At 31.6% G+C, this 9701-nt stretch overlaps 1 long non-coding RNA gene across 1 annotated transcript; it reads right to left on the bottom strand.

Annotated features, from left to right (window-relative positions):
• Window positions 1–6323: 6323 nt before the first annotated feature.
• On the bottom strand, window positions 6324–8655 carry LOC141713644 (uncharacterized). Its single transcript, XR_012572003.1, has 7 exons — window positions 8497–8655; window positions 8320–8382; window positions 7535–8039; window positions 7313–7426; window positions 6817–6889; window positions 6602–6714; window positions 6324–6507 (listed from the first exon to the last, which is right to left on the bottom strand). It is a non-coding gene; the product is annotated as an uncharacterized LOC141713644 (long non-coding RNA).
• Between the last annotated feature and the right edge of the window lie 1046 nt (window positions 8656–9701).

Below are 9701 nucleotides of genomic sequence, written 5' to 3'. Positions count from 1 at the left end.
TGTCCTATTGCTGGAGGTTAAGAGTCAATTCTTGATGTATGCTTATATAACTACAGTTACATTTTTGTCAGATTGTACAGATGAGTGAGACAGATACATTTAACATGTATATAAATATTATGTTAAAAATATATTAAAAAAATAGAGTGCTGAACTTTGTAAATATATTGAAGTAGTTTAAATTGTAATATTATTAAAATCATATGTGAAATATGTGAAAAAAATATATTAAAAAAATGAAAGAAAGAACATAGTGCAAAATTTTATAAATAGAGTGTAGTATTTAACATTATAAAATGTAGTACTTTAAATCTGAATAAAAAATATAATGCAACTTGTAAAATCAAATATTATGTTAAAAATATATTAGAAAAAATATAGTGCAGAACTTAGTGTAGATTTTTTTATAAATAAAATGTAGTACTTTAAAATCTAAATAAAATATATATAATTTAACATACAAAACACATATATGTGAAAAATATATTTAAAAATAGAGTTTTAATGCATAGCTTAGTCTAATAAAAATTATAATGTAATATATTTGATGTGAAGTAAATGACAAAAAAAGTATTTATACATAAATAAAAACTTAGTACTTTTAATCCTAAATAAAAAAATATAATGCAATTTTCAGAATAAAATATTATGTGAAAAAAATTATTAAAAAAATATAATGCAAAACAAATCGTAGAACTTTATGAATAGAGTGTAGTACTTAAAATTATAACATGTAGAACTTTTAAACCTAAATAAAAAAATATAATGCAACTTGCAGAATAAAATATTATGTGAAATATTTAAAAAAAATAGAGTGCGGAACATATTGTAGATTTTTTATATATAAAGTGTAGTACTTTAAATTCTAAATAATAATATAATTTAAAATAAACAAATAATATTTAAAAATTATATTCAAAAATAGAGTTCTAATGCATAACTTAGCCTAATAAAAGTTATAGTGTCATATATTTGATGTAGAGTAAATGACAAAAAAAAAAGTTTTAATGCATAAATAAAAAGTTTTTTATCTATAAAAAAAATTATATTGAGTAAGGAAAAATAAACTACATGATCTATGTAAAGTAATACAGTTAGTTTTAGGTTTTATTTTATACACCTGTAATGTAATGTAATACTGAGTCATCCATTTCATCTAATCTAACGGCCTATAAACAGGACTCCAAGTCTCCAAATAAAACACGGACTCCACTGAACTTTTGTCATACATACAAATATGGCACCACAGATCAAGGCGATGCTGTAAAAATAAAACCAAATAAATTAGGAGTTTACGGAAAAAACCAAATAAATCAAAAACTACAATATGAGCCCAGTAAAACGGCCCGGGGACAATTTTAGCACATTTAAACGAAAAGTTTTGTTTTATGGCACATCCACTCAAAATATTCCAAAAACGGCACAGAATGCCACTACTTTTGGGTTCATCCCAGAGCCCTAGAAGAAGTGGCGTTCTGGGGTTTATTATTTTTTTTTCTTTTTTTCCTTTTCCTCCCGGTTTTCCACTTGTGTGTAATATTAAATTGTAAAAAATGTATTTTGGTTTAAATTTTTTTGTTGGTGAGTCATGCAAACCTATTTTTAGTGTATATTTTTTATTTTAATAAAAAGGTTGTAAATATATGACTTTTGTAACTTCGAAAAGGGTGTCATGTCAGTCGAGTGTGCATTTGTTATGTGAGGGCATGCTTTGTAACGCTCATATTTAATTCCCAAAAAATTATTCTGGTTTAATTATTTTTCTGTTGACTAGTGATGTAAACCTTTTTGTAGTATGTAATTTTTATTTAAATTTTAAATTTTTTTTGTATGGTTTTAGTTGCTTGGAAAAGTGTATCATGGGGAAATATATTTTTTTACGAGACCTCATAATCAAGAATTTTAGAAGTGTAGTGGTACATAATTTATAAAAGTGTTCTTTGTTTGACGTAGACGTACATTTAGTGTGTTGTGAGCATTAAAAGTAAAAGTAATTTCAATAAAGATAGAAAACGTAGCAATTTGTATCGTCTGAAAATTGAACTGCAAGTGTGTGAAATAGTTCATCCATAAATTAAAAATGGAACTATGAAATGGGAAGGACATTCATGAAACTGTTGAAAGTAGTAATACACATGAAAAAGAAGGAAAATATTTAAGTCAAATTTGTTCATCATATATGTAATCATCAGAAATGTAATCCTCATTTTGTAATAGTCTGTGTTGTTCTGCTTCCGTAAGCTCTCTACCAGAAGCACGAACTGAATCTTGTGCTAGTTCAAACATATAATAACGACTCCTACGCAACAACATTCGGAGTTGAACTTCGCTGCTCTTCAACGTCTACACCCATATATCATCACCATTTATGGTTGCAAAATGAACCTTGACATTGATACAGGAGAGACCTGGCTTACCGATGCACCTTCAACCAGGTTTTATATTAATCGTCAGAGTGCGGAAGATAAGTGAGTTACGATGTAGATTTAGAGTTAACAATATACCTCTTGTGTGGACACGAAGTATTGGTGACCCATGATCATGGTGATGTTGAACCTCGATCGCAGCATGTTGACAAGAATTATTGTGTTCTAATTTGATGGCATTATTTTTCTTTTTGGATTTATGCATTCTAGTTCTATATTAGTTGTATCTTTCTTTATTATAATGTTATTATCATTAATAGTTGCGTGCTCATTTCAGTTTTGTTTCGAATTACTGTTTTGTATTAGTAAACAGTTGAAACCACATGCAAGCATTTTCAATAATTTGAGATAAACACTGAAAAAGTTCAAGTGGAAGGACACATGAAAACAGTAATGACAAGTCAAATCATATAAATGAAATACAGAGGAAAAGATAAGTCTTTGATAAAAGTTTTCACTATTTCAGATGAAATGAAATAAAGTCATTGCATGTACTTGTATTGATGTCACTTTACAGCAGCTAATGAATCTATAATTTTGAAAATAATGCAGGTGAGAGCAACAATGACAAGTCACAATTAAGTTTTAAAATATGAACTGTAATTGTATAGTATGTTTAGCACGTGAACTGTCATTCAAAGTAGCTTCACAGTTGTGATAACATATAAAAATAATTTATTCTCTACCAAATCACTTATAAATAGAGAGTTACAACCTCATGAAGTCACACTCGTCAAAAGTAATTATGTCTTCACTCCCAAATTTGGATAATTATTTTTGTGAAAAAATAGATGTTGTAGTGCATTACTGGAAGGGTATTGACGCAGGCAGGCGGTTTATCAAATATCCCGACGGTGTTTGCATTTACAAACGTTGGATCGAATAGCCGCTTGAACCCCGTGCAGCAGTTCTCATTGAAATTCTTATGGAAGAAATTACCACAGAGAATGTAGACCACTATGCAGAAATTCGTGAGTTGCAGCGTGAAAATGAGGAGTCAACGAGGGAATTGCAGAGAATGAAGGCGTTTATCGAGTCCCATACCTGGAACATCAATGAAGATGATGATGACTCCGATGATACAGATGAATGATCCGGTTCATATATTGTTGGTTCTTAATATTTGTATTGTTGCATCATACTCATTTATATTTATGTATCGTGTTATTATTGTGTATCGAAGTAGGCACAGTTTTTCAACTGTGTGTTATTATGTAACTGATGTTATGTGATGGAATTTGTCTTTCAAGTTAAGTATCCATTATCAACAAATGAGTTCAGATCAAATATAAGGCCTCATCAAAAAAAATATATTCCCCCATGATACACTATTTCAAGCAAATAAAACCATACAAAAAAAATAAAAATAAAAATTACATACTATAAATATGTTTACATCACTAGTCAACAAAAAAAGAATTAAACCAGAATAATTTTTTGGGAATTAAATATGAGCGTTGCAAAACATGCCCTCACGTAACATATACACACTCGACTGGAATGACACCCTTTTCGAAGTTACAAAAGTCATATATTTACAATCTTTTTATTAAAATAAAAAATATACACTAAAAATAGGTTTACATGACTCACCAACAAAAAAAAAATTAAACCAAAATATATTTTTTTAATTTAATATTAGAGTTCAAAAAATGACCTCCATAGAATTTTTTAAACTTGAAAAATATTACACACAAGTCAAAACCAGGAGGAAAAGAAAAAAAATAAACCCCAGCACGCCACTTCTTCTGGATCTCTGGAGGTGAACCCCAAAAGAAGTGGCGTTCTGTGCCATTTTTGGAAGTTTTTGAGTGGTTGTGCCATAAAACTGAACTTTTCTTTCAAAAGTGCTAAAATTGTCCCGGAGCCTAGTAAAACTGTACACTGTAATAATTTCCAAAAATTAAAAATGTCTTAGTAGTTAGTCGCCGTCTACTTTTTACCCATGTATTGTTTTTTACGAAAAGCTGGGAAATCTATATTTATACTATATATCGATACTATATATATCAATACTATATTATAATAATCGGAATGGGATATAATTTGGTTCAACGATTATTCCCTATTTTTGATTATTACAAAAATAAATTAATAATGTTATATATTCACTAAACTACTAAATTGTTAAACTACTAAATATAGTCTACTTATCCTACTAAACTACAACCACAACTTATCCTATTATTAAAATATAAATAAATAGTGTTATATATCCGTTAAACTACTAAATTGTTAAACTAATAGATATAATTTACTTATTTTACTAAATTACGAGCACAAATTATCTTATTATTTTTATTATAAATTTATAATTATTATATATTTATATAAATATTTTAAAAATATAATATGATCGGATAAATAAAAAATTTAAATATTAACGGAACACGTGCATCGCACAAGATTTAAGCTAATATACTATAATAACCGGAATGGAGTATAATTTGGTTCAACGGTTATCCCCTAATTTTGGTTATTAAAAAAATAAATAGATAGTGTTATACATCCGCTAAACTACTAAACATAGTCTACTTATCCTGCTAAACTACGATCACAGCTCTTCCTATTATTAAAAATTAAATAAATAGTATTATATATCTGTTAAACTGCTAGATTATTAAACTAAAAATTATGATCATAGGTTATCCTATAACTTTTATTATAAATTAATAATTATTTTATATTTATATAAATATTTTAAAATTATAATATAACAGAATAAATAAAAAATTCAAATATTAACGGGAACCCGTGTATCGCACGAGATTTAAGTTAGTTTTATTAAATCATTAAATACATCTCAGTACAATCTTTAACGACATTAGGAATAGTCCACCTATTGAGACTACGACTTAGGAGAGCATATGATTCCCTAGCAAGATGATGGACAAACATATTTGCATATAGTTTTACAAATAACAACTCCACCTTGTTTAATCGATGCAACAAATCTCGACACTCGAGAACAATTGCGCCAAAATGAGATCTGATTGGAGTCTTGGACAGAAACAAGACAGTAGGAACCATGGGCCATTGCATTCTGTCAATCCAACTCAAAGCTTCTTTAATCGCCTTTGCCTCTGCCAAGACGGGTGAGACAAGCTCATGCACAAGCACTGATTTAGCTTCAATAAGAACACCTTTGGAGTCTCGAGCAACCATACCAAAACCAACTTCTTCTCGAGTTTCAAAAATTGCTGCGTCAACTGATACCTTAACCGTGTTTGGTTGGGGCTTTACCCAGCTAGAAGCTCCATCTCCAGCTGCTTGAGGTTGAAGACGGACAACATAAAATTTATTCTGAGCTACTGTCCATTGTGTAAGGTACTGCATCGCTGCTGCTACAACTTTGTTAACAGTCGAATACTTCTTGTTATCTTCCTCTCCACCTTAAGATTTTAGTGCGACTGGTTATTTAACATGCTCTGATACCATGTTAAGTAACCAATCCGTCTAAAATCTTAAGGTTTCTGTGTGACTATTTACTTAACATGATATCAGAGCTCGGTTTAGGGAGGGATTCGGGTTCGAGTCCTCCCACCCCTATTCATTTAATTTAAATATTTGTTTTTGGTATTAGTTGTATTTGTCGTTATCAATCGTAGCGAAAAGTATTGTACAATTGCGATGGAGTGTTAAAGAGTATAAGATCATTTTCGGGACTTACTCTGTCACCTTAAGATTTTAATGTGACCGGTTACTTAACCGTTTTGCTAGATTTGTAAGAAAAAATATCGGACCAATTATTTGTAAATGAAAGCACAAGGTTTAACAAACTCGGTCTTTGGAAATAAAAGCACTAGGTCTTTGTAAATGAAAGCACTAGCTTTAACAAACACAGAAATGAACTCAAAAAACTACAAACAACATAAATCCATTTTGAGCTTAGTGACATTTAGACTGATACCAAAACCATTTACACAGCGTGAATACATGGTCATCAGAAAATAGAAAGCTACATTATTATCTCCCTTGACAAGAGCAACTGCTTACAGAATCTTGGTAAGGTAAAGAAGAGCCGTCCTCAATAGGCAATGAAGGCGGGTTCCGGGAGGTATGAAAGCCGCTCCATTCTCACCTGCAACAATGCACAAAGCCAAGGCACTTTGAACAAGTTAATTATGCCAGACGACAGTCTCGGCCTTTTAAAGAAAAACATAAAAGATTCACACCTTTATTCAAGAAGATGTGCAATGATAAATTGCATCAGTGAAACAAAACACCAAAATGCTTCTGATTCATCTGGCATAATAAACAGAATTGGGGACAGAAGAACATGCATGCCCTACGAGAGACAGGAGTACATGTTTAGCAAATAACACAGTTGCAAAACATTATCGCCTCAATAGCACAATCCAAAAAAGGAAGGAAAGAGTGACAGTAATACCTATTGTAATGGTTGATTCAAGACTTTGGTGCTACTTTAACATGTACTTGATACAAAACTAGCAGCTAGAGATCTGTTTCACAGCATCAAACTCAACCATTAGACAGTTGTATTGCTCAAATGATATAGGAGACTACTACCTTAAATACTTAAATATGCCCTTATGCAGTCCATAATGATATAGGAAACTACTACCTGACAATAACCAAGATCAAAATTGTAGAATGAATATGTTACAAGTATATCGCGAAGACCATTCACATTCAGATTGTCATCCTCTCATAGAATAATACTCTGTAGGGGAACATGAAGAAATACAAAATAATTTCTTGAATAGAGTACATTTTTCTGCTCCTCACTCAAATCACTTTCAAATTTGAAGTCAGCTTTCAGAGGTTAAAATTATTGGTATTACTTGCACTTACTGAATCATGGCTGTTGGGCTTAATATCAATAAGTATGTGTTTTGAATAAGGCCTGAAGTTTAGCAAAATACCTGCCACTGCTTCTTAATGGTCTCCTACTCTTGAGTTTTCTTGACTGTCATCATATACTCCCTTTCCGCATAAGTGGAAGCATGTCCATTATATCCCAGCAATAATGTCCAGACCTGCAAACATAAAATAAGAACCTTGAGATAATGTAGTTAGGCTCAATGTACCTCACCCCCAAAACGAAATATCATAACACACACACACACACACAGTTGTACAGATACCTGCAAAATTATAACATAAACCTCTTTCCGCAGAGAACTCTCCCCCTGCAAATACTCAGTTCAAGAACATACAAAATGATATTGGTCTTACATATGTTCAATTTGCATCTATGAATAATGCACATAGGTGAAATACGGAGATACGACTGCAAAAAATATTACAACAAAACAAATAGTACAGCTGCAGTTCGATTATTACAATCCCATGTAACACACTTCATGGGACAATCAAGCAGGCAAATGTCAATAACGGAGATACGACTGCAAAAAATATTACAAACAAAACAAATTGCAGTTCGATTATTACAATCCCATCAGGCACACTTCATGGGACAATCAAGTTTAAGGTATCATAAAGTCAAACAAAGATGGAGACTTTTTAAACAAAAAAAAAACAAACATCCAGTGATAAGTCATCACTCATCATCATCCCCTCTGTAGGGTGAACTTGATTTGCACACGAACGCTGAACACAAAGCTCATTTCATTTTCATCTGCAGACCAGCTGTCAGACAAAACAAAGAACGTCGTCAACTCTCCTCATCTTGTACCATTGCGGAATCAGTAGGGTGGCAACCTAGGCTGAAGCCCCGGGCTAAGCAAAAACTTTTAAGAGATTTTTTTTGTGAAATCTTATTTTTTTTTGTTAAAAAACAGTAGAAGTTCTTTGTTAGTTAAGTTGCATCAAAATAATAGCGATATTTATTTTAGCCCGGACTGTTTTGCGATCCTGTTCCGGGTACCAACATACGTACATGTAAAAAATGTTTAAAATCTTTACTTACATCCTTCCATTCCCATCAGCAGCACCACCAACAGTAATAGAACTCATAGCAGGGCTCTGAACGCTGCGAAATTAAACATAAATATTTCAAACTTAAACATAATTAATAATATCATGAAAAAAATTAAGACATGCTAATAAAACACTGCATGTAAGGTAATTATGATAAACTAACTACCCTTCAATCGCATTGCTGTCTTCTCTAGCCATTTTTGAGTATGCAAGATTTGTTGTAATGAGTTTGGTTTACAAGTGCTCTATTTATATTTTATATTACAATGGTCACGCAACGCTGAGTTGCGCGTTGTTATCGAAGTCTTGTACAACAAAGTCTTGTTGACGCTGAGTTGCGAGTTGTTATCGAAGTCTTGTACAACAAAGTCTTGTACAACAAATAATCAAATGTTCACACTTACATCCTTCCATTCCCATTCCCATCAGCAGCACCACCAACTAGGGGTGCACGGATCGGGTTGGGCGGGTTGGGAGAATTTAGCAACCCAACCCAATTAGTTCGGGTTTTCAAAATTTCAACCCAACCCAAACCGTTTAAATTTATAACCCAAACCAATTTGTATACTTCGGTTTGGTTCGGTTTGGATCGGTTTGATCGGTTATTAAATATACAAAATTAATATAAAAAATTATAATAAAATATAAGGTTTAAAACACTTGAAAATAGTTCAAAACAATATTACAATCCTCTATATTGAATAGTCTTAAACATCTAATTTTCGACATCAAAAGTACTAATAATATTACTTACGCTTTAAATATTGGAATGAATCATTAATGCAAAAAATATAACACTAATCAAACATCTATTGTTGTTACGAAATGAACTATGAACACGGAGGTTATAAGTTACATTTAGAGTTAGAGATATATGGATCTATGTAAATGGCCTAAACATAATTTTGGATTAACTTATTAGCATGTATATATATATTTTAATCGGGTTGGGTTGGATTGGTTTAAAATTATCGAAAACCATATCCAACCCAATTAAATCGGGTTGACATTTTTTCAACCCAACTATATATCGGGTTGAAAAAAATCGGTTTGATTCGGCCGAAATAGGGTCGGTTCGGTTTGGATTGGTCGGGTTGGCCAAACTGTGTACACCCCTACCACCAACAGCAGCACCCCCACTAGCCTTATTATAATCCCGGATTTCTAACATTAAAAAAATTATCATGTGCCGGCAATTACAATGCTACTAACCGGAGAAGAGCCTGTGTCGGTTCGGATAAAACCGGAATTGCAATCATATATATTCAATTTTCAACCTAACGAGTAGTACTAACAAGTAACAACCTTAAAAATTAAAATTGTTTATTTTCTTGTCCTAGTTGAAAAATAATACTATCTCCGTCTCTCTCA

Source organism: Apium graveolens, chromosome 3 (genome assembly GCF_009905375.1).
Source record: "Apium graveolens cultivar Ventura chromosome 3, ASM990537v1, whole genome shotgun sequence".
In the NCBI taxonomy this organism is placed as follows: domain Eukaryota; kingdom Viridiplantae; phylum Streptophyta; class Magnoliopsida; order Apiales; family Apiaceae; genus Apium; species Apium graveolens.
Note: the sequence above shows the minus strand (reverse complement) of the source record. Positions and strands in the feature narration are given on the sequence as shown.